At 39.1% G+C, this 24,275-nt stretch overlaps 1 protein-coding gene across 11 annotated transcripts in view; it reads left to right on the top strand.

The window, feature by feature from the left end:
- LDB2 (LIM domain binding 2) overlaps window positions 1–24,275 on the top strand; it is a 384,522-nt gene that overhangs the window by 177,911 nt on the left and 182,336 nt on the right. The gene's annotated exons all lie outside the window — the stretch shown is intronic.

The raw sequence follows: 24,275 nt of genomic DNA, 5'->3' as shown, positions 1-24,275 counted from the left end.
AAAGAATTCCCCATTTTGCTGAAGGTGACTTTTTAGAAAGACAATTATGTATATAATTTTCAAGATTATTATTAGAATGTATATAAAGCTATTAGGACCATGGGAACTTGGATAAACCCACCTGGTGTGCAAATTTTGTTACCAATGTAGCTGCATTAAGCTTGAAGACTGAGTGCGATTATAAGAGTCAACTGAGAAACATAAATTGAGAGCTCAGCCCAGCAGTCTTTCCCCTTCCTTGGAGATTGATGGTACGCAGATGCACGATTGCAAATAACATAGTCTGTGGGCCAATGGTGCTGGTGTGATTTAAAAAGAAAAACAAAGTCTTTTTCTGTCTTACAAGCTTCATAGGTTTGTTTCAGCTCCCCATCCCATGCAAAACTTTCCTGGTTACGTCAGTGAAATGAGCATTAGGCCCTTGTCTACACAGGTGCTGCAAGAAGGTGCAGCAGCTGATACATCAACAATTTGTTCTTTTATGGAACCTACCTATGCTAATGGGTTTACCAACTTTAGGTGATTTTGTTCTTAGAGGTGAATTTGAGGCATCTTAAAAGGACTAGAAGGCATATTTAGCTTTTAAGTGTTGTCCGTAGTTGGCTACATGATAAAACTGCATGTTCAGGGGCTTAGATTATATTTGCACTTCCCATTTAAAAAATGCCAAAGGTATAATAGAAAGCATGGTTAAGAGCAAGCATCACTCTCTATTAAGGAATATTGTGCAGCAAAACAAACAACAGAAAGGGGTGAAGCTTTTTTCAATCAGAAATCTAGCTGGAGAGAAATGTATGGCCTGTAAATTAGAATAGTAGGTAGATCTGGCAGGCTTTATGAAGTACATCATTTAGCTGAGCTTGTCCACACACTCCTTGAAAGGTGGACTCTGTAGCCTACATTGTTAGCTGTATTAATAAATAACAGCCTTTCTGAGATTTGTTATTTAGGTTTACTCTTCACTTGTTTCATTTTAATGCTGATCAAAACCAAACCCTGGATGTTCATAGTTGATAATTGGGGGCTTTTTGTGGGTTTTTTTGTTTGTTTTTTCTTTTTTTCCCCAGCAGTTACTAGCCTCTACTGCTTTGCCGGGAAGGGGAAAGGAGGTGATTAAATGAAACTCATAGCCTTTTAGCGTCTGCTCAGCCTGTGACTAGCAGCATGTGGGGTTTGTGCTGCTGACCTGGCAGACTCACAGCATTTTTGTGATGTCAAGTGCACACATCGCGGGTCTGTACAAGCTAAATATGGGCTTCAAACCCCCCTCACTGGTTGCTTTCTTTTAGGACACCAAGGACTTCTCCCAGTAAAAAACAGAGGGTTCAGCCGCTCATAACAGTTGTGAACTTGTGTGCTTGGCAGCACGGCCTGAGTTCTGGGCCTAGCAGCTTTTTTCTGTAGATGTGCTTTCTGTATAGTGCTTCATTTGTTTGGTGTACTAAATGATAAGCTGCTGCTTTAATAAGTGAAAAAACTGGTGCAGCTAGCACATCTGAGTTCTGCTGAAATAAACAGCAAATTCCTCATTGGCTTCAACATCACCTGTGTGTATAGCTACCTGAAAGTATGGATTCCTTCAATTTCTTATTTGTAAGAACCTTTGGAGTTCTGCTGCTAAGAAAATGAGATTGATATAATTATATCTACAGGGTTTTATATATGTTGACAAAATGTTACTGTCTGTTTCACACTTGGTTGCATTTAAAACCTGTCGGTGCATTTCAGGCCATAGAAGAACCTTAAAAAATAACAGCCAGTTGCATTCATAGCTGTCTCTCTTGCATCTCCTTAATGATTTATTTGTTTCTAGGAATTGCATGTGAAATTCCCAGACATCTGAACCTTTTTCAGCATCAAACTGACCACTGATCTTAAAAAATCATCTACATCAACACCAACTCAATCATCAACAAGGGCTGGAGGAAATGAAACATCTGAGATCTATTAAGATTGTTATTTATGCTTTTAAATGTTGAAAAATACATCACTGCTTTACTTTCAAGCTTTGAGCATGAATCCATTAAAGAAAACTACACAAACAGTTGCATGATAAAGTGATTTGGGCTAGGAGGCTGGGACACCACCATGTAATTGTAGAGGAATCACAGTGAAAGCAAGGGCTGTGGTTAATAAACAAATGTCCCTTTATTTATTTATTGTGGTGATAGAAAGACTTCACCAGGTTCTTCCCAAGGATAATAGATTCTTAATTCTCCTGTGGATTCTCACAGAAAATGCTTCCTATACACTGTGCCTTTGAGGTGAAACCTTGTTGTAGTCCTCAGTGAAAGTCATGGACTGTTTTCTCACTAGCAGGCTTTCAAATGATTCCCTACTCCCACCCTCCTCAAAGGACACTGTTCTTCATTATGAGCTTGCCTCTGTAAGCATGTAGTATTTTGGAGAGGGAAGGAGACTGTTAGGCCGGCAGCCCAGGCCTCCTCAGGAGCCGGCCAAGTTTCCATAAACTCTGCTAAATCCCTTCAGCTGCCCCATGCTTCTCCCGATCCTGTGGAGAAAGTGGGGTGCAGGATGAGGGGATTGAACCCTCTGAGGTGCTCTGTCAGATTGTAAATACATTGTTAAAGACATTTGGGCAATGGGTAGTTCTGCTACTGGGCTGTTTTGGAGGTCAGCTCAGGAAAGGTCTGAGCTGGTGTGCTGTCAGGTTTTCTGGAAGGCCATGGCTGAACGAGGCTACTATGCGTTGGGGCCTAAATCTTCCAGACTGAAGGCTCTTGTTGTTGCTTAGAAAACACACTTCTCTGCCTTGCTCCTCTTCCAGACAATGTGTTTAATTCCTAAAGAATAATGTAGGCTGGTCTCATTAGTCAAGTACTTGCAGGTGGCCCTTGGGGAAGGAGAAGACCCATGAGGGGTTCCTGCTGTAGGAGCCTCCAGCAGAGCACTTGCAGCATGGCAGTGCTGTTGGCACCTGGGAGTGCCAGTGTCAAAAGCTGAAGGAATAGCTCGTGTTACCCATCAGTCAGCAGCTGTATCCTATTCTCACTGGGACCAGTCACTAGAGGGGGTGAGATCTCCTGCATTAACCTAGAGTATTACAGGCACTTTGGAGGAAGATTGTAAATCCTATTTATGGTGGCTGGTGGAAAGAGGAGCTTGTTACCAGGAAGCAATCCTTCAGCTGAGGCTGAGTTCCTTCCATCCCACAGAAACTGTCTTGTAAAATATCTTTGGGATTTTGTCTGTGGCTTGCTGATTTTACTGGAGACTCTGAACACAGTATCTGGAAAAAAATGACTGGAAACTGTGTCATCTGGGGGGAAGAGGAAGGAAGAAGGATGCACATTTGAAGATAATTGATGCGTTCAAGGTGTGTTCCTCTAGTAGGTTTTACCAGAATTTACCAGACTGACTGACTGTGAGCAGAAGGAATGTTTAAATACCATTTTTATAGACAGTACAAACCAAAGAGAACAGTAAAAGCAGAAGGGTTTGCTGATGCAGCATGCAGTGTAAAAGGGCATTTTGAAATTCGTTGTGACCTTACATGAAAGTTCAAGATTGGATAGAATCCTATAGTGATTATGATTTTTCAGTTAACTTCTATTACCTCAATGAGATACATTTCAAACTTAACTAGGATGTATCTAAAAAACTATACTGAAGTAATAACTTGGTAAAAAGCTAATATTTATTAACAAGTGTTCACTAGATTATGAAGATTTAAATATCCTTCAGTATTTCCCTTTGGGTGTTGTCACAGCATACACATGAAAATGTTAGACATGTCAGCATAAAAACTTAAATAAAAGTGAAATTAGTTGAAGTTTCACCCACAACCTCCATTGCTGATACAGGGAATTGCAATGAATACAGATAATTCCACTGCTGATTATCATTCAAAATACCAGTAATGTGGGTTTTTCCTTTTTAAGTGACATTGTAAGAGAGATTTATTTTTTACAAGTTTAAGTTGGCATTTCTTGTTCATTTAGGAAGATGCACAGTGTTGTGATATCCGACAACCTAAACTTTGAATGAAAAAGCACATTTACAAAATCTTAGAGCTAGACTGTATAGTGTGGCAATTCTGTGAAAGACTGTTCACTCAATGATTCGTTGCAGCACTCTTCCTAAATGTGTTTCAATTCATTTTTTTGTCACTGAGAAATCAAGAAATAGGTAGCTTATTAAAGGCGACCACATCCTTTTATGCAAATTTAATGCACTTGGCAGGTTTATCATGATAAATGGTCAGGATGAGATAGTTCATGATGTATCTCTAATCTCTTCTGTGAAGATGTTCATGTCTTTCAGAAAGTAGCCCCTTGAGAGCTCAAATCTTTAGAAGTATGTGGCAGATGGTGATGTCTGCAGAATCTCATAGATTGCTTTGAAGTTCCTCCAAATTATGCCTTCATTCAGTGTGTCTCAGTTTTCACAAGTTCTCTTGCTTCATCTCTCCTTTGGCGCCCTCTTCTCTTTTCCATCACATTGTGCCCCCAAGTTGTTTGTCATACTGGGAACAGGCACAACATCCTTACAGAATACATCTCAACTCCCCAGTCCTGTTATATGTTTGCCTGTTAAGTTGTTCTTCCATTAGGCATCTTGCAAATTTTAAATGCAGTGGTTCACAGGAAAACAATAAAGCAAAACAAATGTCTTAGAAATGCCTATCTATCATTCATGTTTTCTGTTCAGTTTTTGTGTAAATCTTTGGAGCCAGCATCAACACAGTGTCATGCTAACTAATTCATCAATTATAATCAATTACCTGTATGAATTAGGCCAACTTCTCTTTGGATTAGTAATAAGAAATGGTTAAATAGTAATGCTGCTGTAGGGAGTCTGAAGGAACTCACAAAATCAAAAAAACACTGCAAAGCTTTTGAAAATCAAAATTTAGTTTACTGGAATACAGCTAATGAAATAGACACAATGCGAAGGAATTAAATAATACAGATTACAGATCTGAACTATTATATATTTTCAGAGCTGTATATTTTCACTTTTCGTTACTTGGCCTTTTTTGAACTGAGTTTGGGTGGGCTTTTTTTCTGAAATCAAGTACGCAATTTCATGTAAATTTTTGTACTTATAATATTCCCTCTGTAAGGCTGCCTTTTTGAATCACTCCCCTTACCATCTTCACTATACATAAACTTGTGTGTAATAATTAGTGATATTTAGCTAGGTATGCACAAAATCTTAGCATCTAGGACTTTTTTAATCTCAGATGCAATTCTCACAACATGATCTCTTTAAAATATATGTATTTGTAACATTTTGGGGGTTTTGTGCTATTCCTTAGTTTAATGTATGCTGTGTAACTAAGCATAGCATCTAAGACTAGATCTAATATTTCTGTTTGCATCATACTTGTACTGTTTACACCATCCCCAAAGGCTTTTTTTTCTTCTTATATATATGTAGGAGCCATGGTTAACCATATACTGTGATACCCAGTTGCTTTTGAGAGTGAGAGGGCCAATGAACTGTGTATTCTTGAGGTGTAATTCAAGAAAAATTCAGGGAAATCATTAACTTTTGTGATTAGTCCAGTTTAAGAATTCTTGACTTTTGAGGTTGTACTTGCAATGTCAATCTATGACATTAACTAACCTCTCCTTGGACTGCTGGCACTCTTTAATGAAGTGTTGGTAATTAAATGCTGAAGGCACATTAGTACAACTTCATCAAAATATGTCGTAAGTCCTTGTTATTATTATTTGCAAAACATAGTTTCATATCACAATGTAACTACATTTGGGTTGGGTTTTTGAGTTGGGTTTTCTTTGCTATTTAAAAAGAGGCCCAGCAGAACAGTGCCACAGACCTGACTCAGCTGTTTGTGATCTGGACAGGGGTACTAAAGAAGTGTAAAATCTTCTTATTAAAATTCTGCTCACGACTTAAGGGAAAGACTGTAGTGACTTTTCTGTCTCTGACATTCCTTTTGTTTCTGGTTATTGCTATAGCATGTCATGCCAAAGTGATTTATAGAATCACTTGGAATGATTCTAGATTTATAAGAATTCATTTGCAGAGCAAAGAGGTGGGGTTTTTTTGCTTTTGGAAAAGAAAAATGGAATGGTAAAAAAGTCTGAAAGGATTGTTAAAATCTTTAATTTAAATATATATACATTTTTTTTCCTTACCTAATTGGTACTTTACAATCTAGAACTACAAGGCCTACCGAAAGTCTTCTTTCTCTTCTACAAATAATTCTTGCACTTCTAATCCAGACCCAATGAACACTTTAATAATGGTGTATCTTGTACTGTATTGTAATAAATTATGTGACTGAATGCAAAGTTAGATTAACCCTCACTCTGAATGCCTGGCCGAAATGTCACCTTTGCATTTCTTCCTCTGCACTGAACGGGCAAACCATTTGTTCATGCTGATGAAATAATGAATATTTACCTGCTTAGTGCCCTTGCTTTGAGTGCAGGTTTTTCTGGAGTAATGTGGGCCAGACCTGGCAGTTGATTCAGTCCATTCTGAAACCTTTGGCTCATGTGCTGGCCAGACTGAATCAGTGCCTGTAACTTGCTGTGCTTTATCACAGATCATATTCAAGTTTAATTGACAGGATCACTAGAGGCAATCTGGCCATGACCAAAAGACTCATTGGTGCAAATTTCATATGGTTTTGGATTTGGCTGTTAAAAATAGATGTGGGCCATGCTGCTTGTCTTTCCTTTGTTGAGCAGCACTCATTCTCTCTCAACCTGCTTTCAGGCCAAGAGCTAGACCTGCACAGTGCCGTACTCTGACCTAACTCTTATGGTCCTCTGTACGTGGAAAGATTGTTAATGATACAAAGCTGTGGTTTTGCTCATGAAACTCACTAATGAGTATTGTACCTCTCTGGATCATTTCTTAAGCTTTCTTGAACAGCACCCAAAAGACCAATATATTCACAATTCTGAATTTTCCAACTTTTATGTTAATTTTGTTGTAGATTTGTTTAAATAATAGCAAAATAAGGAAATTATTTCTGACAATCATCATAATCATTGTGTATGATGTTGCATATGAATGTGCAGTACCGTGGTATCAGTCAAGAATGTCCTGAATAGTACATCCATTGCACTGGTTGTGAATCATAACCTAAATCTTTTATCTAGGGCATCTTTTGACCGTGCTTACAAGTGGATTGCTGTCTGGTGATCTAGTGATCTTCAGAGGAGAAAAGCTGCTTAACTGGAGAGGGAAAAATTGGAAAAAAAGGGGAGAAAAAAATAATGCCATCAGGAATAAATGCTTCAGCAATAGCTAATATCTGTGTCCACACAACTGATGCTACTTTTTAATCCATAAAATGCACTGATAAAAAAGAGTTTATGTATTTCAGTGTGGAAAACCCAAAATATTTACTCAACCGTCTGTTTGCTTTTATAGTAGCAAGCATTCTAGACTTTTATTTGCAAACTGTGAACAAAGATGAAACACTGAAATAGCTGTGAAGTTTCCTTTTTTTCATTCTTTTTGGAAATCCTTCCCACAATTGTTGGTTTAGTAAATGAACAAAATTCTAAACTTTAGGCATTGTACACAATAGCTGTATAAACTAGCCAGAGACCTTTCACTTACAGTAATGCCAGCAAAGCTCTGAGAACTGAAGTAGACCCTAAAGCTAGCTTTAATTGTCCTGGCCGTGTGGGTACAAACATGGCAATACAGTGCCATCTCTTCTGCATTGCTTGGCCAGGCTGCCTGGAAAGAGAGATCGGGAAAAGACATACTGGCATAAATGCTCATGCTTGCTCCTGGGAACATCGTGAAAAAACAGATTCAAACTGAATAATACTGCAGGCCAGCTAGCAGAGTTAGGAAAATATTGGCAATGTAACAGCTTTGTTTTTAAAACAGCCTGGAGGCTCTTATTTTTTTTAGGCAGTAAGAGTAAAGATAGTTGATAGATGCTATTTAGATTAGTCAGCTTTGATGCTCTATAACTAATGCTTAAGGCTGTAAGTGAATATTTTTTTACTTTGAGAATAGGTTGTTCAGCCTGGAAAGAAGGCTCCAAGTAGACCTTATAGCTCACTTAAAGGGGGCCTAGAAATCTTAGACAAGGACTTTTTACAAGGGCATGTAGGGATAGGACAAGGGGTAAATGGCTTTAAACTAAAAGAGTGTAAATTTAGATGTTAGGAATAAATTCTTCACTATGAAAATGGTGAGGCACCGCTTTCTAGTGAAAAATGTTCATGTCTCTGGCTGGAGGTTGGAACTACATGATCTTGAATGGCCCTTCCAACCCAAACCAGTCTATGATTCTATGGCTTAACAGATAGGTTAAGAAGAGTCACCTGGTGAGGCCTGTTTTTTCAGGAATTCAATTTAGTGATGAGTGTGTACATTAACTTGTGTAACCAGCAGGTTTACACAAGAGGTGAAAACTGATACATGGCTTGAAATACGTTACTTAACCATTTTCCATTAGCTCTGATACAGAGAGGAGAAGGTGAAGAACAGATTCTATAAATATGTCTGATATCTTACAGCTGTAAATAATTGTAAAATAAATGATAATACAGGATCCTCCTCTACACACATCCCCCCCACCAAGTATCTAAGAAAATTATATATGTATGAAAGAAAGCAAACCATTGTAAACTTCTAGGATGGTCTGCAGCCAGAAAGTGGCAATTCTTGCTTACTTATACTTACTGAAATAGAATAGACAGTGTGTTCTCAACAGGAGAATATTGCCAAATGGAGCAACTGAATACGTATTCTATAAAAAGTCTGGGTTTAGGTTCTGTGAGTTTCTCATAGTTGAATCCGGTATCACTTAGGAGAGTGTGGAGCACATGAAAATGCACAAAACTAAAGCCTAGAAAATTCTGTTATCACTTCTCCATACACACTCCCCATCTTATTTTGTCTAAGATTCGCATTTGAAATTTGAGTTAAAAATAATAGTCAGCTATATAAAAAATAAAAAAGCAAGAAACCAGAATTCCTTGCCAGTAGTGCTATAAATAGAAGAAACATTTTTTTTTTTCTTAAAAAGCACTGTTTATTACGTAGTGTTCAAATTTGCATTGTGTTTTCTACCTGGTAGTGAAAATACGTTAATCCTTCTTCTTAAAAAAATCTGTTTGTGGTGGATTTCTGTGAGGGATTTTCTGGTACTGGTTGACCTGCAGGAGTACTTGCGAGGGCTTCATAAAAGGTGACGAGGAAGAGCAGACTCCCCATTGGCAGCCTTTTGTTTGCCTTGCAGGGGTTGGAATATCTCCTGTTTAAAATTTGTTTGGTTTCTTTCTCATATTTTAACACTACCTCCATTGTGCAGTGTCTGGATTACAAATAAACTGCTTCATTGTCCTCTACTTGTGTCCTAATATGCAGGCTCAGAGACCTCAGCAGAGATCCACTGAAGTTCATTAGCCCTGACTGCAGCTTCCAAGTTTGTTTGCTAATTGATAAAAATAATAAAGCCTTAAAAAGATCATCCCCACCACCACCAAAAAAAAGGAAAGAAAAGATAAAAAGGCCTGGCCGCCTGAGTTGAACTGCCAGACATAATCCGTTGAAATTCTCAAAGATAGTGAGATCTGCAGAGAAACTCAGAAAGAGCATCTATAGACTGAACACTTTCTCACATGTCAGTGCTCTCACAGGCTGGCATGTCAGAAGAGGCTTTGCAGTTTTGTTTTTTAGGGTGTCACAAGCTAGCACAAGCATGTAAGCCTTCTACATTGCATGAAATGTTAAGAAAAATAGATCTCCTCAGATAAAAGTATGAAGGAAGTGGGTAAATTCTGTTATTTTCCATCAACCATCCTGCATCATGTTCCCATTCAGAAGGTTATATTTCAATAGAAAATTAAGCCTCAAACATTCTCTCCTGCATAACATTTTTTGATCAGTTTGGAATGGGGTTGCATGTTATGTTCTGATAGACCTTCACCTATGAAATGATCTACCGTTGAGAAGCTCTGCACCCACACATGTCTCTTGGTGCCTGACTTCATTGTAAATCTGGGGCCCAAGTAGTGGGTTTTTTTCAGCACAGATTACTGTGGTGAACATAACTTTTTCTGTATTTTTTTTTATACTTGAGGCTTTAGAAGACCTTCCCCATTCTATGCCCCCTTGTTCACAAAACAATATATTATTTTAGCTGGAATCAGCAAAAATAAGCATTAAGTTGGACGACTGGGTGAATGGAAGGAGTGAAGCTCTCAAAGCTAGCAGTGAATCTGTAACATACAAATTACAGGCTTCTTTCTTCAGCCTGTCCAACTGTTTTGGTGCCCCTGACAAGAGCTCATTGATGAACTGGCATATCTCTCTCTTACAGTTAGAGATACATAAACCATTTTTGGAGAATGTCCTAATCTGCCTGTCTAGGATCTTGTATTAACATTCATTGCCATTGTATCTGAGCACTTCCCAAGTGTCAGAACAACAATGATATCTCTCTCTTCCTTCCCTGCCACGGATGGAAACAGTTAGTTTGTTCTTTCCTCATAAAAGAACTTAAATGGGGTCAGGGAGCCAGGATGGTTAACAATATGGTTTTGTAACTTAGCTGGATGGGTGGATTTCATACCCATTGTTGTTTTCTTCCTGCTTTGTGGTGGTTGCACGCTCGCTTGCCAGCTTCCCTTCCTGGTCACTGGCACAGCTCAAAAGAGGAAAGGAAGGCTCCAAGTGGCTGGGTGCAGAAGTGAGGCTGGGAAAAGGTGAGATATTGCATGAAGCAGACAGATAAGGAAGAGGCTTGATGACATGATCAGATAGAGGAGCTTTAAAAAGCTAAAGTCAGATCTGCTAAGGATTTATTGCACTACCAAGAGGTTATGTATTTTCTTCTTATGAAGCCCCATAGGAATGGGCTATAATGCAGAAAACTATGGAAAGCCTAATAGCAAGGAAGGGCAGTTCTCTCTCACACACTAGCAGAGAGAGTCATACAGTGAACCGTATGGGCAGCTGTACAGTTGGAGATCATACAGCTGGGGCAGGCCCCAGCTTTTGCTGCAGCTGGGTGCTGTCTAGTAACATCTTCTCCAAAAGGCAGCAACTTTAGCATAGTCCTTCTGTGAGGTAGGTCATGCTGTCAGAAATTACTCCAAAAATACAAGAAATGCTCCCAGCCAAAGGTTTTAATTATTATTTATTTAGCTTAAGAACATCTTAGCAGTGTCCATGTACCCTTTGCATAAGAAGTCCAAGAGATTTCATCCCTGAAGTAGCAGAGGAAAGACAGGGTGGTGCTGAGAGGCTTAGAGTTAGAGGACTCCAGGATGCAGGGCAGATTTGTCTCACTAAGGCAGAATACAACGTTGGGTTGAATATGTCAGATGTGCTGGTGGCATGATCAGATCAGAGGAATGCCACATCTTTAAGCATCAAGTTTGTTAGGCTTTTCAGTGTGTGCAATGCAGGTAGTTTGCATTTCTTCTCTCAGAAGATAATATTTCTGTGCACTGTGTCCACTCCAACCCTCCATACAAATAACAAGAGTGACACATCTAAGTGCAGCAACACAGCAGTAGGCATGATGTTTCGACTATGGTCAGTAATTCTGCAAGATTCTCATTGCAGTGAGTATTTAGAGCATGAATTGCTGCCAGAACTACGAGCGCATGTTGCTAGAACAGCAAACAGCAGAGGGCTAAGAATACCAACGGCCAAAATTTGTTATTGGGTTAAATCTGAGAACTGTGTTAGGTTTTGAGGAAATCCCTCGTGCATAACCAGTTTACGAGCATATACTGCTTGATGTCTGGCCATATGAACACTTTGTTTTCTCAGTTTCTGTAGTAAAGGATTCCTCCAGATCTACCTTACTTCTTTTTGGAAGGAAAGCCTGGCCTTTGAAAGCTCTTTCTTTCCCTGTATTTCTCAATATATCTTTTTAGTCGTTTCTTGGTTTCTCTCACCTTTGGTTTGCAAAAGCTGATTCCCTAGTAGTTGTCAATGCATAGGTTGCTCCAGTGCTAGCTGATGATTGATAGGTCTCTGACTGAACCCATGTTGTCTTTCTACATCCCTTTCCCTTTCTGTTTCATTTCCTTTTCCCCTTGACTACACAGTGGTTTCCAAACTCATTGTCTTTGGTACTGCTTTGGCTCTAAAAATACTTCGAATTTGCTTGTTTTGGGGGTTCTGGAAATGAAAAGAAGTTGAGGGCTTTTGTGTTCCTCTTATTTTCTGCTAGAGTTTAAATTTCCTCGAATTCCCATGGGAAAGGGAACAACTTTCACAAGGAGCAGTTTTGCCAGACTGAGTGACTGGGAATTAGATCCTGGGAAATTGCACTACTATTCACCTGTACTGTGACTGGAGCAGTCAAATATCTCTGATAATGTTCTTCATATTGCAATTCAGAGCTTTTGATTCAGACTGCAAAAAAATATTTATTTCAGCATCAAAAGAGATGAGAAAATGTAAGCATACATCTCTACTGGGCTTCTAAAGCTGCAAGAGAATGAAGAGTGTTCCTTCTTGCAGCTGCCCATGCAGTGGTGTCATCTCCTGCCTTTGCTGAGATTGGCATTATTCTAGAGAGCTCTGCCCAGCAGGTGTTAGAAGTCTTTTTCTCTTTTTTCAGTTATCTTCTGTCTCAGTTTTGCTAGGTAGATATGACTCCATTCTCCCATTTTCTTTTTGAATTCGGATTTGGTTTTTATATTTGTTCTTCTATTAAGTGTAGCCAGAATGTCAGAGACAATTCTTTCTATATCAGTCCCTGTGATAGTTTACCCTTCATGACCATTAACAGGCTGGTTGGCTCATGTGACAATCCTTTGTAATTGTATAATTTGTGTTACTGCAACTCTGAGCAGTTTGTACACCCCCAGACTTCGGTTGTCTTTTCTACATTGACCTCTGCACTCTTCAAACTTGAAACTACCTGGTGCTGATGAGACACCCCTGGGAACAGAGTGTTTTTAAACCAGCCCTTCCCCACCTCCATAACTCTAATTGGTAACATGAAAGAAATTGAAGGCTGATTTATATTGTTCAAGAACAGTTTATCTTTGTATAGAAATCTGTGTGTGCCTGTGATAGCAGAGAATTCTTATGGGAGTGTAAACTACCCTGTACAGTGTTTTCAGCAAAACTGCTGATGGCAGAAAAAAGAAGTGTCTCCTGACCACTCTATTTTCACATGGTGAAAAACATTTTTGGCCATTACTTGTTGACTGAGGTGCTGCTTGATCCTTTTGGCCTTGGAGACCAAGACTAGAAGTACCAGGAACTAAACATTACTTAGATACAGGCAGTTACTTGCTACACTGAATAACACAATCTGGACAGTTGTTTTTTTTCTTCTATCTATTAGCTTTTGCCTTAATAGCTGAGGAGGATGATCCAGAAAATAGCCTTCATTCTTTAGTAATTTCAGCAAATGTTTATTTATGTTCTCAGAGTTGAGTGCAGACTGAAGCTCACTCAGATAATAAATGTAATTCCCTCACACATGCACACGTTTTCTGCAGTCTATTGTGTTTATTAGCACATGTGTTTAAAATAACACCACACAGAAATGTTAGTGCAAGCTTTTTGTCTTGGGCATGATCCAGCTTAACCTTTCTCCCTGTGGTGGGCTCTTCCTACACTCCATTCCCACAGGACTTTTCTCTCTTGAGAGCTGTCATAATCTCAATAAATATTAGGGTAAACTCTCCTGATCACTAATCATCACTCAGTATTTTCCAGGTGGAACACCACCTGTTCATTTGGATGTGGGAAATACATGTGACAATAATGTTCTGTTAGTTTTAAAATTAGTCTCCTAAAACGTACAAAGAATTGAGGAAAATTCTGTGTGTGGCTGTTAAACACGCTTGTCTTAGTCTACATCAGCAGAGTTGATAAATGCTGATGCTATGCTTGTGTGATTAAATAGGAAATCTACAGCTGACCGATTGAAACAAGAAAGGGGCCTGCCACAGAGGAACATTTTAAATTCAGCTTCCTCTTTTATGACTGAATGGCAGTTTTAGCAAACAGAGATCTTAGTACATGACTGACCCTGCATACTCCTAACCCTCAGAACATGGAATAAAACATGCAGTCTTAAATGCTTTGTGTTAGCAGTTTCCATAATGTGCCTTACCTTGAATTTGTGGTAGGCTAACAGCATACATCCAGGCTGTTACTGCCTGACTGATGTACAGGCACATGTTAGATGGTGGTAACTCATTGTCTGAGTCTGAACCCTGGGTAATGTAGCTAGAATGGCTTATGTTTAGAGGACTAGATTTGAAAACAGTGTTCCTTAAAGGCATGACTTACAGGCATTTCTGCTGTAAGAGCTCTCCAAGACAAAGGTTACCTAGCACTGTGATGAACAGAGGTTAGCTGACAAAAAATAAGAAAATATCTTTACAAAGAGGTAACAATCCATTAGATAAAAAGCACTGCTTTGGAACCGGGAAAAACAATAAATACACCTGATAACCCTGGTTATTCACATAGCCCTATTTTTCACGTTTAAGATTCAATCTGAGATTTCTGGACTGTAACTGATATTTTGTACTAATATCTTCCCAGATACATATTGCATGTTATTTATCAATACATATAGTAAGAGCATATTTTATTCTAAGTTTGTCTGATTTTGTTGTTACCCTCCCTTCAAATGAGAGAACATGAGGGAGATGACATAGCATCACCCATGTAATCCTGCCATGACCCTTAGAATGCTAAAGAAAGAGGTGGAGGAAACTGTTTTATAGAAATTGTGTCTCAGTGGCAACTCTTGGGCAACCCTACTTAAGCCTTCAGCCTGTTGATCACAGTTGGTGATCTGTTGCTCTACATGCCTCTTGGCTTTTACCTTCCTCCTGTAAGCAACCTCTGGATCATGTTAATTTCCTAGCTGGTTTTGTTAGTGTTCTGTTTGGGTGTGTGGAGCTTATTTATTTATTTAGTTTTAATCAGACTGCTTTCATTTAAAGTGCCTAATTCAGATTTAGTAATGTAAGTAGCAGCAGTCGGATTTAAATATCTTGGCCATAATGTTCATACTGCACTGAAATATTGAATCTGTTCTCACTAACAAGGCAGTTTTTCACACATTAAAGGAATATGTCGAATGTTGGATCTGTTATATTCTTGAAGTGTTGGATCTCTCCCCCACTCAGAGCAGCAGTCCTCGTTATATATTGCAAATCAACAATAAAATATTGAAACACTATTAGATCACATGGATTCTTCCTATGCTTCAGTCCTATAAAACGAACAGGAAACAAAACTTACCTGGCCTCTTCAGCCTGAGACAGTAATTCATCAATGTCGTTAAAAGAGAATGTATCTCGAAGTGCTAACATAATATTTTAGCTTTATATATCTTCTACAAATAAAGGTGGGGACGACCTCTAATACCACCCAAAATCAGTGTATATGGCATGCACTGCCTATTCCTTCCCTGTATCTTTTCAGGTTTACTGAATGGCACTGTCTGTGTCTTTGCTCAGAGCTTGTTTAAAACCAATATGCCTATTAGGTTTCCTGGACCTCTACAGGAGGTATTTAATTCACCGATAAATACCTCAGCTCTTTTCTAGCTAAATGATAGAATTCTGTGCTTCAGTAAAACAGGTAATAACATACATCTTGACTGAAATTGGAATAGTTGGTACTTTAAATCATAAAACTATATAAAACAGAAACAGTAGACAATGCTGTGCCAGAATCATCTTTTAAAAAGCTACATTAGACTTTGTTTTTTAGCTGTAACAGTAGTGTGTCACACATGTCTATTGATACAGTTTTCAAAGTCAATAAATAGCGCATCAGCTCCTGTATGGAAGGAGGATGTTGCAGGAATAATTATGACATGATGCGATAACCCCTTTCTTTAAAAAAAAAAAAAAATTAAATAAAGAAAGGAAAACAAAGCGAAACAATACTGCAGTGTTCTGGCCATCAGGAAACCACGACAATGCTCCCACCTTTTTCCTGTGACTTACCCAGAGTTCCTTCCAGGCGACACAGATAACTGATAATGCTCTGGACTGGATCCTGTGCCAAATGAAAAGAGAGTAATTTTTTTTGTTAAATTTTATCTGATTAAAAATGGATCTTAACAGGCACCCTTTCCACTCGGCTTTGCAGCTCCTCTAGGTAAAATACTTTGTAACTTTAAACACTGCATCACTTTCTAATGCAAGTGTTGCTTCAGCAGGACAAGCACAAAAAATTACTTTGTAAATTAATATCTCATAAGCTAATTGTGATTGAATGAGAATATTGTTCATCTCTGTTTCTACTGAAAAAATCTTTGGAGGTAGGTTTTATGATTCTCTGGGATTTGAGTATTCCTGATGTACCAATAATGCTTTTCAAAGCGCATGTGATTAGGGAAAATGCCTTGTCTCACAGTATTTGAAATGCAGATGTAATCCCCTACATGTGAATATTTGGGGTTGTATGTGTGTCTTTACAGGCACTCTGCACATCCATGCACACCCATGAATGTGTGTGTTACTGTCTCCCCCTATGCTCTGGGCATAGTGAAACTGGGACAACTCTCCAGCCAAGGCTGCACCAGCACATGGGCTTAAGCTGTAAAAGATCTTTGGTTTCTCACCTAGAATAGGACTACTGTTTTATCTGTTCAGGATTGGTGTTTAGGTAAAATCCACTATCTGTGCAGGGTTCTGCAACCATGTCTTTGTGAAGTGCAGTGTGGGTGAGGTTGTGGCGTCAGGGTGCAAAGAAACTCTCTGCCTTCTGCTTGCTGGGCGAGAAGGGCCTCTCTGGTGTGGGTGAATGGTACCAGGGTCCATCAGCACACACCCAGTTATCTCATGCTTTCCTTACAGGTAGGGAACTCTTTGTAGTCCCTTGGTTTTAGCTCAGCTACTTTAGTCAATTTCCTCGGGCATTTTGCAGTTATTTACATTTCAGCCTGTACTTAGCAGCCAAGTTATTTTGTTCTGACTGGCTAATAATGAAGAATAAGTCAATTTATCCTCATCAGTTGAATTATAAATATGGAGAAAACAGAGTAAAAATGTCACCACATGGCGATAGCTTCACTTTTTTCCATCCCCTAAATCCTGGTTTATATAAACTGAGATAAATATTTATGAAAAATGTTAGGCACATGAACCCTCTTTTTTTAAATTATTTGGATTAGCTTGTGAGATGTAACTATTGATAACACAGTTTGGTACCTTTGTAAATAGATTTTCTCTGCACAGCTATGCCTTACACTAGGTTTTAAAACAATTGTGTTTTATTTGAGCTGTGTAAGAAAAGAACTTGTGAACTACCCAAAACATAAAAGGTGTCAGAAGAAGGTTACTTTTCATAATGCATATTATGAAGAAAAAAAAAAAAGAAAATGCCATACTTACAAGCCAAATGGGATTAAAGGGGACAGGCAGGAAGGTCATCTGTGGACCCTGTAGAATCTGTGCATCCAAAACATGTGCAAGGATGCAAGCAGGTGTCAGTGCAGGTGTGCCAGTCTCCCAGCTTTTGACACATGGGGCTGTGGGGTGTGAGACAGCTGATCAGCCTGGTTAAAGCCTTTCTCAGAGAAGCTGATCCTGCTCCAGCTGAAATCAGGGCCAGGGCTTCCCTGGATTTTAAAGGAACATCATTAAACCCCCTATTATATGCTCTGGGTGTTGTCTTCTGCTGTGACCACCTTGTGCCATCTGAACCTCACAATTGCTACCTCTACTGTAATAAGTGTGCAAGCCAGAGGAGTCTGTATATTTTTTTCCCCCCTTAAAAATACAATGAAGGTTTTCAGCATTTTGTGATGATTTTAATGATTAATTGTCAAAAACCACAACAAAAATAGATGGAGCATTAAAGCAAATTTGCAAGCCATTGAAGTAAAGAGCTGCAAATAGAAGCAATGCCTGTATTCTACCTTCAGCTATCAGTATAAAACTCATCAAAGTAAACCAGTTTTATTTAGACATCTGGAAAATGTACTTTGACAAACATCCACTTGATGACTGTCAGTATCTCATAAAGATACTTTGATATCAAAGATCCTCAGAAACTGTCAGAATAAATCATTTTTGGGGCTTTTTTATGACAGAAGAATGTTTCGCAGCCATGACTTGTATTGTCTGGTTGATATGTTTTTAGTATCTTAATACAAAGGATTATTTTTACAAATATTTTTGTATCTGCTTGTACAAAAAGATGTGACATTATAAAGATATTTTCAGAAGTTAAGCAAACTAGAAAAGCAGAATCTGTATTCTTGCTCCTTCCAGCACTCTTAATTTTACTGTCCCTGAGGTTAATGGATAGCAACTTTAAGACTTTGCATTTTCAATGGACTCACAGAGCTTAGGTAATCTATCACAACCCCTTTTCAAGCAGATGAAGAGAACACACTAATCATGTACTTTGAATTCTATTGTTTCATGCATTTATGCTGCTGAAATGTATATACGAACAGAGCAAAATACAGTTGATTCTGCTACATATTTTAGGCTTTCTATAAATGGTTTTTCATCACCCATATCCAGCACACCCCTCCTTAGATACAAAGAAGATAATTAGTCACTGAGCTGTTGGAGGATGTAGGTATGACTGCAGACATCCAAACCTTTTTTCCTCTTAGCATTTTTCCTTTTTTTTTTTTAATCCAGAAAGGAGGTGTTACCTTGCAGTGTAACTGGAGATGCTGAATACATTAAAATAGGAAGATGAGAGGAATGCTTGTGGGGACTTCCTGTAAACATGCAGCATTATTGCTTTTTGTTGGAGAAGGCATTTCTGTGATGTTCTGTGCAGTGTTGTAATGCCATAGATACGTTGAAAACCCTATGAAAGCCTTAACTATTTAATTCTTGTAATCCATCTTCAACCAGTAAGTGATTAGTTGCAGTTTGTCCCAGTGTGGAAGTTGGGTTTGGTACTTGTGTAAGGCCCTGCTGGGATGGCAATGCCCAAGCTCAGTGTGGCTGGCAAAACTTCTCTAGGAGATTAAGAAAAGGGCTGACAAGTTGGTCTTGGGTAAACTGAAAACTGCAAGAGATGAGTCAGAGAAATGGCAGTGTAGTGGCTTGATGGCTAGAAGGGTGCTCACGCTGCTTAATGTTAAACACCAAATTTAGGATGTTTTGATGTTTTGTCAATGATGGCTCCTCATACAAGATACAAACTTGAGACAAGCAAGAGGCAAACTGCATGTTAGCTCTGCTTTTCAGCCTCACTTATTCTGATATTTACTTAAACGTAGGTTTCTAAACATTTCTTTTTCTGGTACCAAATAGATGCTATGGTGTATCTCATTGTGCCTGCCTTTGGATAGTACATTGTTTGCAGAAAGGCATTTTATAGGCTGATAAAATAAATTCAAGAATCTTGAAACAGTTTGTCTCAGGAAAGAAGGCTGCCCGGGGGTGGATATCCTGTATGGAGTCAGGAAGGTATAGGAGGGGACAGGAGATGCTGTGCTTGCAGTGGCTGTAGATCTAGAAATGGATAACAAAGGGCTGGGGGGGGAAGTTAGTTGCTCTCTCACTCTTTCTCTCACACACAGGCTATTTTTGCCTAACAATGACAATTAATCAGTATTATAAAGCAGTCTTGCTAAGGAAGTACCCTAGTACTTCAAGATTTTGTTGTTTCAGAGTTTCAGAAAGTTCATCCAGCTTTATCTCAAAAGAGAAGGCTCCAGGGAGACCTTGTAACAGCCTTCCAATACCTAAAGTGGGGCTACAAGAAATCTGGAGAGGGACTTTTTACAAGTGCATGGAGTGATAGGACAAAGAGCAATAACTGAAAAAAAGAAAGATTTATATTAGACATTAGGAAAAAATTCTTCCCTGTGAGGGTGGTGAGACACTGGAACAGGCTGCTCCATCCCTTGAAGTGTTCAAGGCAGGTTGGATGGGACAAAGCACATCTTTCTTGAGGGAGGTGGCCTCCTCTGCTAGTCATTTGATTGTCCTAGTCTAGTGGAAGGTGTCCCTGCCTGTGTCATGGGGGCTGGAACTAGATGATATTGAAAGTCCCTTCCCACCCGAATGATTTTATGATTCTATGAACTATTTCATTACTTACCCTTAGGATGGCTAAACAAAGATGCAGTTTACTTCTAAAGTGCTATGCTATTTCAGAGCAATTGCTTGTGATATAGGTAATTATGTATTACCATTCTGCCATTTAAGGATGGCTGTTTGGGGAATCCCAGGTACCAGTCTACTCAGACACAACTAGCATTGGCTGCAGCCTGAACCTTGGATTGAGTTAGAGGCTACTTCTACCTTTCAAAATCTGTTTTTCTTAGGTAGTTTTTTGAGTATCCTTCCATGTTTGGGGTCACCCTCTGATGGTGCTTCATGAGAACCAACTGTGCCTCTCAATCTGAACCAAAGGGCAGCTGGAGTTTGGTTTTTCCTGGAGGCTAAAAGATCGTATGCTCTGTTGTCTCTGCTCTGACTTAGTTTATACGGATTTTTACAGGTGTGCACAATGCTTAGTCTAGAATTGCTTGAGGAAATGAGAAGGAATCATTGGTACTTAAATTTTAACTGGAATGAGGCAAAGCTTATTTAGGAATGGGCTAGAGAATCACTGGAAATAAATGTATGCTGCTAAACTTTGTTCTGAAAGGCAAAACTACAAGCTGACTACGTTGAGAAGTTTTTAAAGCTGTAGTCAAAGTTCCACAACAATAACTTGTATATTTGTAATAGCTGTGTCCTGGATTATATTCTGCAGTTTCTTTCCATGACCGTTAAATGTCTGAGCTCACCACTTCGTATTTCTAGCAAGGAGCTCCTTTCAGCTGATTTGAGTAGGTTACTTTCCTTTGCCTAGGGACAGTGTTCTTCCTCCCTACCTGCACATCTTTCTTGAGGGAGGTGGCCTCCTCTGCTAGTCATGATTTTTAATTCAAATGTGGGAGATAGAGAACTCGTATCCTCACTTCCTTCTTGTTTTGTGTGCTCTGAATAGATCTTCAGTTGTTCGTTTTGGCAAATGGTTTCTGAGGAAGGATCCGTGAAAGCAACTGCTACCATTATTTTAACTTCCTCTAACTCATTTCTAGCCCCACCCCAAGTCACCTCCTCTCCCTGCTTTTCCTCTTCTCGACCACTCCCCCTCTGGTGGTGGGTTTTTTTGTTGCCTCTTTATATCTGTTTATTGTCCTTTCAGTTATGATTTTTCATCCATCAACTTACTGCTTCTCAGAGCCAAGCCAAGAAACTGCAATAGTTTGCACCTACACTCATGTAGCCACACAGAGTTTTAAACCTTCAAGCTCCCAAATGTAATTTGTCAGCCAGTTCCCACCTTCCTTTCCCTCAGTATGAACAGTCTGTGTCTCTCCAAATTCTGATTTTGGGCTACTCTACCCCCACTGCCCTTATGTTTAATTCCTAGGAGGTAGGCTGAATTGGGCAGAATAAAATCCTGGCTCCACTGCATGCTCTTTGCTACAGAGCAGTGCCCACACTTTCCATCTCTGTGACTCAATGCACAAAATTAGTGTCTGTGAAACTCAAGGATCAGGGAGAAGCTGCAGTTCCCAAGACCCTGTTAGAAGGTGTAAGTCACTGCTGTCACTGAAGATGGTGACTTTCTTCTTTGGGCTTATCCCTGTTGCCCACCCTGACCTTCTTTCTTTCTGCCAGAAGAAGTGTTTGTGTAACTTGCCAGATCAGGGAAAGATTTCAGGTAAAGCAGCCGTGGAAAACAGAAGGATAATTTGACTTTGGTGTGTCAAATGTAAAGATCTTTTAGCTGCTTTGTTCCTACTTTTAAGGAGCTAATGTTTTAAGGAATTAACTTCCATTAATTGTTTTTAATTTTTCTTTTTAGTGGAATCCATGATGATAGAGAATGCTTAAATTCTGTGTTTTCTACAAGAGAAACAATGTGCAAAATTCTGCACTGTAAATCTGCCCAGGCTTTCCTGTGAGAGTCAGAGACCTGCCAAAACACACAGATTCCCGGGGAATTTCCCAGGCCTCCAATAAAATCTCACATCAGTTACAAATTTATAAAAAAAAAAGAAACAATTTTTGTTGTTAGTATTGTTGCTTTTACAGCACCATTTAAGAAACAAAAGTTACTATCCCACAGAATTCCCAAGTGGCAACTATTTCAGTCTTAAGTGGAGGATGAGAAACAGGGCATTACATCAGCAACTGTAGCTTACAACACAGCTTAAAAATACTTTAAAACACAGACTAAAAGTTACTGTGCTGTTTACATCTGAATCCAAACTAGTCTCCTTATTTGAGTAAACATTCAAACCAGTTATGCTGTCTAATAATTGTGCATCTGATCTGAATTCATGCAAGTCTTTGTCATGCAGAAAACTGAACCTTTACAGTTGGTACAACTAAAAATACTTAAGAGTCCAAAGAGTTAAATTTTCAGTTTCTGATTGAGCAATATCTATACATATGTATGTGTGCATATTTGTATGTATATATGTATATATGCATATGTATACACCCTTTCATAAGTATAGCTAACATTGTTTTTCCACTAGATAGAAAAAGTAACAGTAGAGCAGGTTAAGTATCTGTAATCATCTAAAATAAATCATCCAGGAAAGCTGAGGTGACCGTGTTTTATTCAAAGATGAATAAAAAATTATTTCAGAATTAGGATGTAACAAAAATATACATTTATCAGCACAATTTTCTTAATTCAACCATATTTTCTAACGTTGGAAACACCAGGTAATATTCTCCTCCGTTTAGGGATGTTTTCCTCAAAATTTAAGTCTGCTCCTAAATGTTAAATTCAGCTAGTTATAGTTCAGCTGAATTTTAACAAGTGTATAGATGGCATGTTTCTGTGAAATAAAATCCAGTATAACTTTCCAGGATGCTTGGTCTGCCAAGAAGTATGCAGTTTCCCATACTATGTAGTCATTGAAGGATATCTTATGGTTTCTAGTGGTAGAGATGGGAAAATATGCCAAAATTGGTCAGACTCGGTAATGTTATTTTGAGCTCAATTCTACACAGCACTGAGCATCTCCGTCACTCCTTCCTTGTGGGACATAGCCAAGAAGGAGGCACAGTGATGCCCGTCTTGTTTCTGTCCTAATTGGTGCTTCAGCTACAGAGCAAATGGATCACTCTTTAACCCCACCTGGAGGTTATGCCCATGTAACTCTCTGTTTGCTCTCTAACCTCTCTTTGCAAAACCATTGCCTCTGGAATCAGTTCACAGAGCTGAGTTAGAAAGTGACCAAAGAAACAGTTCAGCCAGCTATGATTTTGTGGTGTCTCTGTGGTGCTGTGTGGGGCAAGAGGGGACTGAGTGGGGACTGTGGGGGATGCGGAGTAATGATAGAAGGCTGGGTACTGGGGCTACCTCAGGTCCACCGTCAGCCAGGCTGTTAGGTCAACATTGTTCTTGTCATGGTGGTCTCCTCCGGCTGTGCCCACCGATGTAGTTGCAATGGCACATCCTGAACCCTCCATGAAATGATTCAGTTTGCTGAAGAAACAGAAAGGTACCCCAGCAATCCAGGAAACAAATTCCCCAGTTTTTGCCAGGTGGATAACCTGACCTGTCCCACGGAGGAGTCAGATGAGCTAAAATGTGGGAGATGGAGGTCTACAGATCTGGGAGAAGATGAGATAGAAAGGGAAGGAGGCTGAGAGGCTGCTCTCCTTGGCGGAGTGAGCTGTTGGGCAGCTATTTGGACATCCAAATGTGGATACCTGTGAGTCACATTTCTAGACTCCATTTATAATCACTGGAGAGAAACATGTTTGCACATAGGAAACAATTTATCTCCTTCCAATGTAGACGTTTAAAATAGATCAGATGGATTGCAGCCTCGGAGCATCTCTTTCTCTCCACTGACTACAAGAATTTAGAGAAGCAGCTCATATATGGATGGCTATACCAGAGCAGCCTGGTTCAGATAGGTCTCACAAAAGGTAAATGGGGAATTCAAGAGTATTTTGAGAACAGAATTTTACTATTCCATTTCCTGAATTACTTTGATGCCTGATACTGGTATTGAAGTAATTTAGTGGATCTGGGTCATGTTACATTATAGGATAAGACCTTTGTTTTGCAAAGTATAATTGTCATGTTAAAAAGTGCACTTCATGTTTCACATTCTGATGGCATTTATAGAAAAAAGCCTAGCATGGAGGAGATATAAAAAGTCAGAGAATACTTACCTACTGCCTTAAACAGTGAGCAGAATTGTTTTTCACAACTTTGTGTCAATGTGAGCCTGTTTCATGTCATTAAAATGCATACATTCAGATTGGGGGGAAGCATATTGAACAATAGATAGTCTGGTAGCGACAAAGCTGGGGAAATGTTTACAGTGTTTATCAAACAATTTGCTT

This window comes from Melopsittacus undulatus, chromosome 7, assembly GCF_012275295.1.
Source record: "Melopsittacus undulatus isolate bMelUnd1 chromosome 7, bMelUnd1.mat.Z, whole genome shotgun sequence".
Taxonomy (NCBI): Eukaryota; Metazoa; Chordata; class Aves; order Psittaciformes; family Psittaculidae; genus Melopsittacus; species Melopsittacus undulatus.
This window is presented reverse-complemented; position numbering and strand designations above follow the sequence as displayed.